This window comes from Panthera onca, chromosome E2, assembly GCF_046562875.1.
Source record: "Panthera onca isolate mPanOnc1 chromosome E2, mPanOnc1 haplotype 2, whole genome shotgun sequence".
Taxonomy (NCBI): Eukaryota; Metazoa; Chordata; class Mammalia; order Carnivora; family Felidae; genus Panthera; species Panthera onca.
In genome coordinates this window covers 52,747,325-52,755,511 of record NC_138353.1, presented here as the reverse complement: position 1 = coordinate 52,755,511, position 8,187 = coordinate 52,747,325, and the positions used below count along the sequence as shown (strand labels likewise).

The following is an 8,187-nucleotide window of genomic DNA, read 5'->3' as shown; positions in this document are numbered from 1 at the left end:
ATTTGCATACATTAGGAGGGTTGGAAATTTTCACAGAAACCTGTGGAGGTTGTGGGCTTTTTGAGGCCCCTGTGTCCCTTTTGTAAACGGAGTGGCAGGGACCCTGCGGTGAGTCGTACTCACAAGACTTCACCATGAACTTCCAAATCCCAGTGGGCAGAGGCCTCCCAAGCCAGACGGGAGTCACTCAGTCAGTTGGAAAGCTCGGCAGGAAAGGGGCCCGTGCATCAGTCCACACAAATCAGGGCCAGTTTGGACGTTCTCCTCCCCATAGTCACCAGCGCGTTTATTTCTTGAGAAATGGTTGAGCCAGAAAGCCACTGAATCTGGATTTGAGATTTTTTTTATTGGGAACAAGTCAGTCCTGCCTGAGGCAAGGATGGGGCCAGGACCAGATCTCTCCTTACTGGCGTGCCGATGAAATAGAGGACTGGAGACTTGGTGTACTCCAGCACCCTTGCTTGCAGGTGGGGAAACTGAGGCCCCAAGCCCAGAGGTTGAAGGCCTCAAGGTCTCACAGACTCTGTACAGAGGTGGGACTGCCGGCTCTTGGCCTGCTCTCCTCTGTGTCCTTGTCCACTTCTCCTTCCTGCGAGGGCAACCGTGGTGCCTTGGGCTCTCGAGGAATGTGTCCCACTAAACTGAAGCCAGCAAAGGGAAAAGCCCCTGCACCCTTTGGGTCAGCACGCAAACTCCTCCGTCGGGATGATTCTTGCTGCGATGTCCTCGGTGGGGGCTGGCTGGGAAGGGGACCTGTTTTGGGAGGGCTCCCTCGAGCCCCCTCTCCCAAAGGCTCCATGATCGCCGGTCTCCGTGCCTGTTAGCTCAGTTAGGCCCTTACTCTCGCAGCCCCACTCGTCAGGAAGAGGCAGTTTCGAGACTCTACAGATGTGGGATGACGAGAGGACCGGATTGCAGGAAAACCCATAAGCCCCTCAGAGCTGTGATCTTTCTCTGAATGGGATGGATGCATTTATTTCTTGAGAGAGGGATGGATGGGGTGTGCCCGTCCAGGTTTGGGACTTTAGTGGAAGCAAGCAGGCCCTTACTGAGGCCGTGCTGGGGCTCGGGTGGACCCCTGAGAGGTCTGCCTGTGAGACAGAAAGTAGGTCTGGGGAGGCTGGAGTTTATTACTTCCCTCTGCTCTCTCCTCTCTTTTGCCAGCACCCCACCCCCCAACCCCACACACCCCTGCCTGGGCCAATTTGCATGAGAGGAAGTCTGAAAGGTAGGGACAGCCCCGGGCCTTGAAGTCACAGGCCACAGGGAGGGAAGATGAGCCAAAACCGGAGTGATTACCACTCTGCGCTGGTCCTTGAAGTTCACCAGGGTTTCAAAACGGCCATATCTTCACCGTGACCTTATTTCTGCACCAGGAACCTCAGAAGCTCAGGCTGCTATTAATCTAAGAACAACTAGTTCTTAGATTAAAATAATAATAATAATAATAATAATAATAATAATGATAATAATAAACAACTCTTGGTGTGGGAGCTGTGGTTCAGGTCCCTGCCACACACACCCCCCCCGACACCCCCATTTGCCAGGGAGAGAGAAACGTGTAAAATCTGTGGCCAAGGTGACCCACCTTCAAACCTGGACACTGGAGGCTCAGCCCTGGGGGCAGCCGGCGAGAGGGGGAGGGTGGACCCCCTCCGGATCCTAAGGCAGAAGCGTAAGGTGCGGTTAGCAGCCACTCTTTGGCTAAACAGCCCCTGGGCCTGACCCATTTTCCGTTCCGCGAGTCGGGCTCTGTTTTCAGTTCTGACAGGCAAACACAAGACACCTTGGGGTGATCAGCAAATCTCCACAAGCCCTACACCGGGGACAGAGCCTGGGGTACAAAGAAATTAAAGTTCCCCAGGCCCTTGGGCAAGCGAAGGCTGAAAGAATGGAAACTAGCTAAAATCAAACGCCTGCCTGGAACAGGCCCCATCGCAGGGTTTTTGTCCCAACCGCTACCCTCTAAAGAGGTCCTGATCAGTATGCCCATTTCTCAGGGAGAGAAACGGAGGCTCGAAAGGGGGAAGTGACGTGCCCATGGTTATGCTGCTAGGAAGTGACAGAGGAAGAGCCCCGATGCAGAGGAATGGGGCCACCCAGCTTGTGAGTGAGTTTGTTCTGTGACCGGCAGGGTACTGGGGACTTAGTTCTCCCGGCCTTCCGTCCTGGTTTGAGGGTGCCGTGCGGGCTCCCTGCTGTGATGGCGCTTCTGTAGCTGGGTTTCCTTCAGCTGAGAGCTTGGGCTGATCATTTCTCCAGGTTATTTTCAATTAGACCAGCCGTGCTCATCTTGAATCCTGAAGTTTGAAGCCACCCCGCGCTACAGTCTCTGTATCCAGCTCACTTCTCCCTCAGAGTCAAGGGGCTGACAGGTCAAGTTTAGAGACCCCGAGGAAAGAGAGAGGTGGTTGGGGGGGGGCGGGGTGGGGTGGGGCAGGTGTCAGTCATTGCCGTGACCCAGTGTCCACCAGTGAGCACCAGGTGAAAACATTAAGGGACTTAGGACTGAGAAAGGCCAGGGGACATGTGCCTGAGGCTTACAGTCAGGATTAAATGACTATCTTTACACCATGACGTTTTGCCCACCATCTTACACGTAACGAGTTTAGGTGACGCAGAGGGAACACTTCCTAATTCAATCAACCATTGGAGGTAACAGTCCATTTCTGGAATATCCACGTGGGCCTACGGGCTTTGACTTGTATTCTCCCCAATGGCAGATGACGAAAGTCATCTTGATTTTAAAATCGGTTGGTTTTTTTTTTTTCTTAGAGCTTCTCAATGGAAGGTCAAGGATCAGTAACAGGCAAGTCCTTATTCCTATGGTTTCTCTTCCTCTGAGTTTCCCCCGTGACTCAGCACATCTTTTTTGAGCATCTCCTAAGAGTTTGGTACTGAATGAAAATGTGGGAAGTGCGGGGTGCGGGGAACTGGGACCAGGAAGTCTGAGGCAGGCAGTAGTCAACTTTAAGATGTGGACATTCAGATCCATGGGAAACAAGGTGGAAGAAAGCACATTGCCTAGGAGTTTAGACATCTGCATCAGGAAGATGCTTTTGTGGCTTGGCGCATTCAGGGAAGTCTTCTTGGAGGAAGGTTTGGTTTCCTCTCAGAGGATGACTGTGTCTTAAGAGCAAAACAACGCTCATGTTGTCTGATCCCCTGGGGGCAACATTTGCCATCGGGCGCCCCATGGCTTTGGGGTTCCAATCACGCCTATGCTGTGTTCTCAGTGGGAAGCTTCGAGCAAGTTATTTAACCTCACCCATAAAATGGATGCAAGTGAAAAGGCTGAGTGGCCGAGGCAATGGTGATTTTCAAGGGCAAGCAGCTCTTCTTGTTCCCTTACCACTGGCCACATCCCCTGGGGGTTTCCTCTGGTCTCTTCTCTCTTTGGACTGGGAGGCAGAAGACCTAGGTTCAAGTCCCCGCTCTGGCATTTATGACACCGTAGTCTCGCATCTCAAGCTTCCCCTTCCTTTCTGTCAAATGGGCCTGAGGGATTACAAGCTTGCTGAGATCTCTTCCTCTACAAAGAGTTTTCCGTTCAGAGTCCTGCTGATGGGGAATGACTTCAGACGTTCTCATCTCCCAGCCCTGTCTCCCCACCTCTCCATCCCGCATCCACTCCCGAGCCTCTCGCCATCTCTCTGTCATGACACAGACCAGATGTGTTTCCCCCTGATCTCGTCCATCCACAGACGTGAAGCACATGTCTGGTGTGCCTGCTGGTGGGCCTGGGGCCCTCCAGGAGGAAACAAACATCCAGGTGACAGAACCAGCCTTTCAGGAGACCAGAGGAATTAAGAGGTCTGGGACCACCTAGAAATGGTGGTCGGAAACCAACACGAAATAACTTGAAACCTGCTGTGTAGCCTAGGAGCGGCGCTCTTGCGAAGTGTGAGTTGCCAGAGAGAAGACAGTGGCGAGAGTAGCATTGGACAAGCAGCCAACTCCCAAGAATCTCCAGGCTCCTCATCATGGAATCTTAGAGTTGAAGAGACACCCTCCCTCCCGTATATCCCTGAGAGAACATGTTGAAAAACCTGTGGTTCAGAAAGTAGCATAGACACTTTGACCCATAGTGGAGGGAGGAAGAGAGAAAACAAAAGTATCCTGCAAAAAAAATTATCTATCTATCTATCTATCTATCTATCTATCTATCTATCTATCTATAGAGAGAGAGGGGGAGAGAGAGAGTTAGAGAGAGAGGCATTAGGAAACAAAGTTAAATTTCAGAATGGTCCTGCCTGGGCTGCTTCAGGGTAGAAGACACTGTCCTCAACTCTAAATATTCTTGTATTTCTTAGGGCGAATGTGAAAAGAGATGATGTCTTAAGAGTAGCCAGAGGCAGAAATCAAATGATATGGCTCCATGAACCGTTTTAGTATTTCTCACCCTATATACCTAGTCCCCAGCCATCTCTTGACTTCACTCATAAAATAACCCCCCATGTTGCGGGCGAAAAGACTAAGGTGGAAAAGTAGCAATGGCTTGGCCAAGGAGCTCGAGTGTGATTGCTTCACACCTAACTTACAAGCTCAGTGAGAGGCTGTGTCTACAGGGTTCACTGCTTGTCCTCCGGGGCAGGGCCAGTTCCTGGCACACAGGAAGAAGTTGGTAATGCGCGTTGAATGACTTGGCACTGACATTTGGCCACGCTGTGTTAGTACAGAAAATACCAGTCACGTCTCTATTTCTGTACCCAATTCCAGTGCGTGTGTGTGGGTTTTCCCACACCACCGAGCAGTTCTCTGACACCAGCCGGGTGTTCTACAATTCGACTCAGGACACGATCTACCCAGAGGCAGCGTCAGGTTCCACAGGTTGAGGGCTCAGTCCTGCAAGGCTGTCCCCCCCACCTCAACTTCAGATGCCAGTCTCAAATCCAGGGGCCACCCAGGCTTTTGACTAAGTAGCTAGAGATCAGAGGTTACCACGACTCCCTGCCTGGGTTCCATTAATTTGCTAGAGGGGATCACAAAATTCCGAGAAACGTTCTACTTACCAGGTTACAAGTTTGTTATAAAAGGATATAATTCAGGAACAGCCAGTGGAAGAGATGCATAGGGCAAGGTGTGGGGACATGGGGTGGAGCTTCCACGGTCTCTGAGAGCCCACTCTTCCCGAACCTCCGCCTGTCAGCCAATCAGGAAGCGCTCGAACCCTGTCTACCAATCAGGAAGCACTGTGAATATTGTCTCCACCAATCAGGAAGCTCTCTGAAAGCTGTCCACCAATCAGGAAGCACGCACCCCTGGTCCTTTGGGATTTTCACCGAGGCTTCATTATAGTCACAATGGATTAAAGCATTGGCCATTGGCCATTGGCCATTGATTCAACCTCCAGCCTCCTCCTCTCACAGGCAGTTGAGGGAGGGACTGAAAACTCCAACCTTCTCATCGCATGGTTAGTTCTCCTGGCAACCAGCCTCATCCTTAGGTGGTTCCAAAGGTCACCTCGTTAACGTAACAAATGGCACCTTTATCACCTTCCTCCCCGGAAATTCCTAAGGTTTTAGGAGCCCTGTGCCAGAAAAGGGCCCGGAGACCAAATATTTATTTTTTATTACGACTCCCAACATCACACATCTTATGGGTGAAACGGCTGCCTTGGAACTTCCGCTCCTTTTCTTTGCACGAGCAGCAGGAGACATGTGAATCTGACTTTTTTACTCCTTATGCTGCTTGAAACATACATTACGAGAGAGCAAGACACCGTGTCTACGTTCTTCAGACGCTGCTGCGATTATTTTTTCCCTTCTCTTCGATACCGTGTACCCACTGGCTTGTAGAGGAAGTATGCCAGCCTCTGATATTTGGGAGTCTGTCACCCACTCGGTTGGTCTCCGGGCTGAGCCTCATTACCATCAGACGCGCTCTGGAGAGCACGGTCACCGGATCGTTTTCCAGGGCACCCAGGAGAATGGCCTGATTCAGGGCAGAGTCTACTCCAGAAAGAGTATGACGGTAAGGGTCCAGGAATCCAGCCCAGCCCCCTGGCCACACCTCCTACCGATTCCTCATTTGCTTGCTCTGCTCTAACAGCAGCGAGCACACTTCCGCTCTCGCGTCTCCAGGCCTGGGCACATGCTGTACCTTCTGCCTGGAGCACCCTTCCCGATGGGTTGAATGAACAGAGGAGATGTCTGCCCAGGCCCTTGTCTTACCAGATTTGTCTGAAGGCTTTCTCCCCCTAGGTCCAGAGCATTCAGCCACAAAAATGTCCCGGAATATTTCTGTCCCAAGTCTGATGTCCTTGGTCTACATCTTCTATTGCTTTAGGCACAGAGCCCAGAGGACTATTTTGAACAGAGCCAAAGGCTGTATTCGAGAGGACACGAGTTGTAGAATGTTGGAGAGCCAGGTTCAAATTCCAGTTCTGATACGTATCGGTTGTATGGCCTTAGCTACGGAGCTCAACTCTCCAAACCTCAGAGGCTTCCTCTGCGAAAAACACCCATCCTGCATTGTTGCCATGACAATGACATGGTAACGCGGAAAGCTGACGCTGTAGTAGAACGTAGTGCGTAGTAGGAACCCCACAAACGTTAGTCCCCTTGCATTGCTATTCTGACTGCAGGATGGGGGTGAGGGGAACTGATTTCTCTCTAGAGAAACATCTGCCGCCCTCGCCCTTCCTGGGAGGAAGAAACACGGAGTCTCACATATGTATAGAACGTTTCCTGCAGCCAATCTGGAATGGCTCCTGGCAGGTCCGTGTGAGCAACCGAAGGAAAAGCAGAGTCCTTGGTTCCCCCTTTCCACTGCCAGGAGAGAAGCTGCTTAGTCCGGCCCTCTCAGCCCTAGACAGGGCTAATGGGGGTGTCAAAGAAGTTGTCCTTCAGGCCAGGCCCTGCCCTTATCACTTTCCCAGTCTGCTGTGGGACCTGCCCATCTTGTGAACCTGTCACTCTGCCAAGCCCCCGAGGGATGGCAAGAAGCCAGTTCCCCTGCGCCTGTGGAGCCGTGGGGGGCTGGCCAACCCTCTACAATGCCCCCTGACCCTTTTCTAATTGCCCCCTCCATGGGGGCATGAGAAACCCCTGCGGATTATGAGTGAGGAGGCTCGCAGCGATTCATCCATCCACTCACAGGGTCCCTCACCGCGTATTTGCTGAGCACCTACTACGTGGAAGGTCCTGGGCTAAGTCTTGAGACAGATATGGGTGGGGGCCACGGTACCGCCCACCCTGCCCCAGCTTCCACACCCGATCAGGGTCTGCCAGCTCCCTCCATCCCACTGCCCCTCACCACACTCCACTGGCTCAACACGCATTTTGTCTTCGGGCCCCTTAGAATAGCCTCTCTACCCTTTTCCCTTATCCTGGCACGCCGGACTGCTTCCTGAGTCACCTTTCCAGAATGTCCATCTGGTCTTGTCAGTCTTGGGTGGGGCGGGTTGTTTCCCACCTGGACCTTGTCCTCGGTTACACCTAAGGTTTTCTTCAAAAGAGTGGACTTCCCCCCGCCCCCCACTTGGCCTTACTCCAAGCAGTATCATCCATGAAGTCACACATTGGATGCCAGTTGACTATTAGACGAGCGTGGGTTTTTTAACATAAGTAATAAAATGAACATTTGCAGACATCTAAGGCTATCAGGCAATGATGCTACCTTCCCTGGGTATTGTTGCCGGAGGATGACCATCAGCCCCTCCTACATGCCCAGCAGTACTGGGGATAGAGTTCAAAAGTGGCAAAATCCTTGCCCTCTTAGAGTTTCTTTTCTGGTGGAAAAACAGATAATAAAAATTAGACAAAAGAGTCAAGTGCATGCAGGCTTTTAACTAACTTCCTCTTAACTATTAAGAGGAAACCCAAATAAGAGAAAAAGGGGCAGGAAAACCCCAGTTGTACTAAATAACCCTTCCTGCTTTTCCAGCCCACCTACCCCTACCCCCTTATTCCAGAATTTGTGCAGAGGATTCCCACAATTCCCTGTGGTCATAGCCCCCACAAGGCACCGGTGCCCTCAAAGCGCCTGGCCCACGGTTCCCACAATGCACTGGTGCCCACCTGCGCGTGGCCCGCAGCCCCCACATTGCTTCACGCCATTTTCCCACCATGCACTGGGGCCTGTAGTTCCCACAATGCTCCGGGCCATTTGCCCACAATGCACACGTCGCTTTCCACGTGCCTGCCTTTACCTGTTAATTTTTTTCTGCCAGGATCACCCTTGTCA

At 51.9% G+C, this 8,187-nt stretch overlaps 1 long non-coding RNA gene across 3 annotated transcripts; it reads right to left on the bottom strand.

Annotated features, from left to right (window-relative positions):
- Positions 1-327: 327 nt before the first annotated feature.
- Positions 328-7,722, bottom strand: LOC144614641 (uncharacterized). 3 transcript variants are annotated; one of them, XR_013552541.2, is made up of 5 exons: positions 5,013-7,721; positions 4,542-4,665; positions 1,589-1,662; positions 1,300-1,405; positions 328-1,091 (listed from the first exon to the last, which is right to left on the bottom strand). It is a non-coding gene; the product is annotated as an uncharacterized LOC144614641 (long non-coding RNA). The 3 variants fall into 3 exon arrangements; XR_013552542.2 differs by having other exon boundaries at positions 328-882; positions 5,013-7,720; XR_013552543.2 differs by lacking the exon at positions 4,542-4,665 and having other exon boundaries at positions 5,013-7,722.
- Between the last annotated feature and the right edge of the window lie 465 nt (positions 7,723-8,187).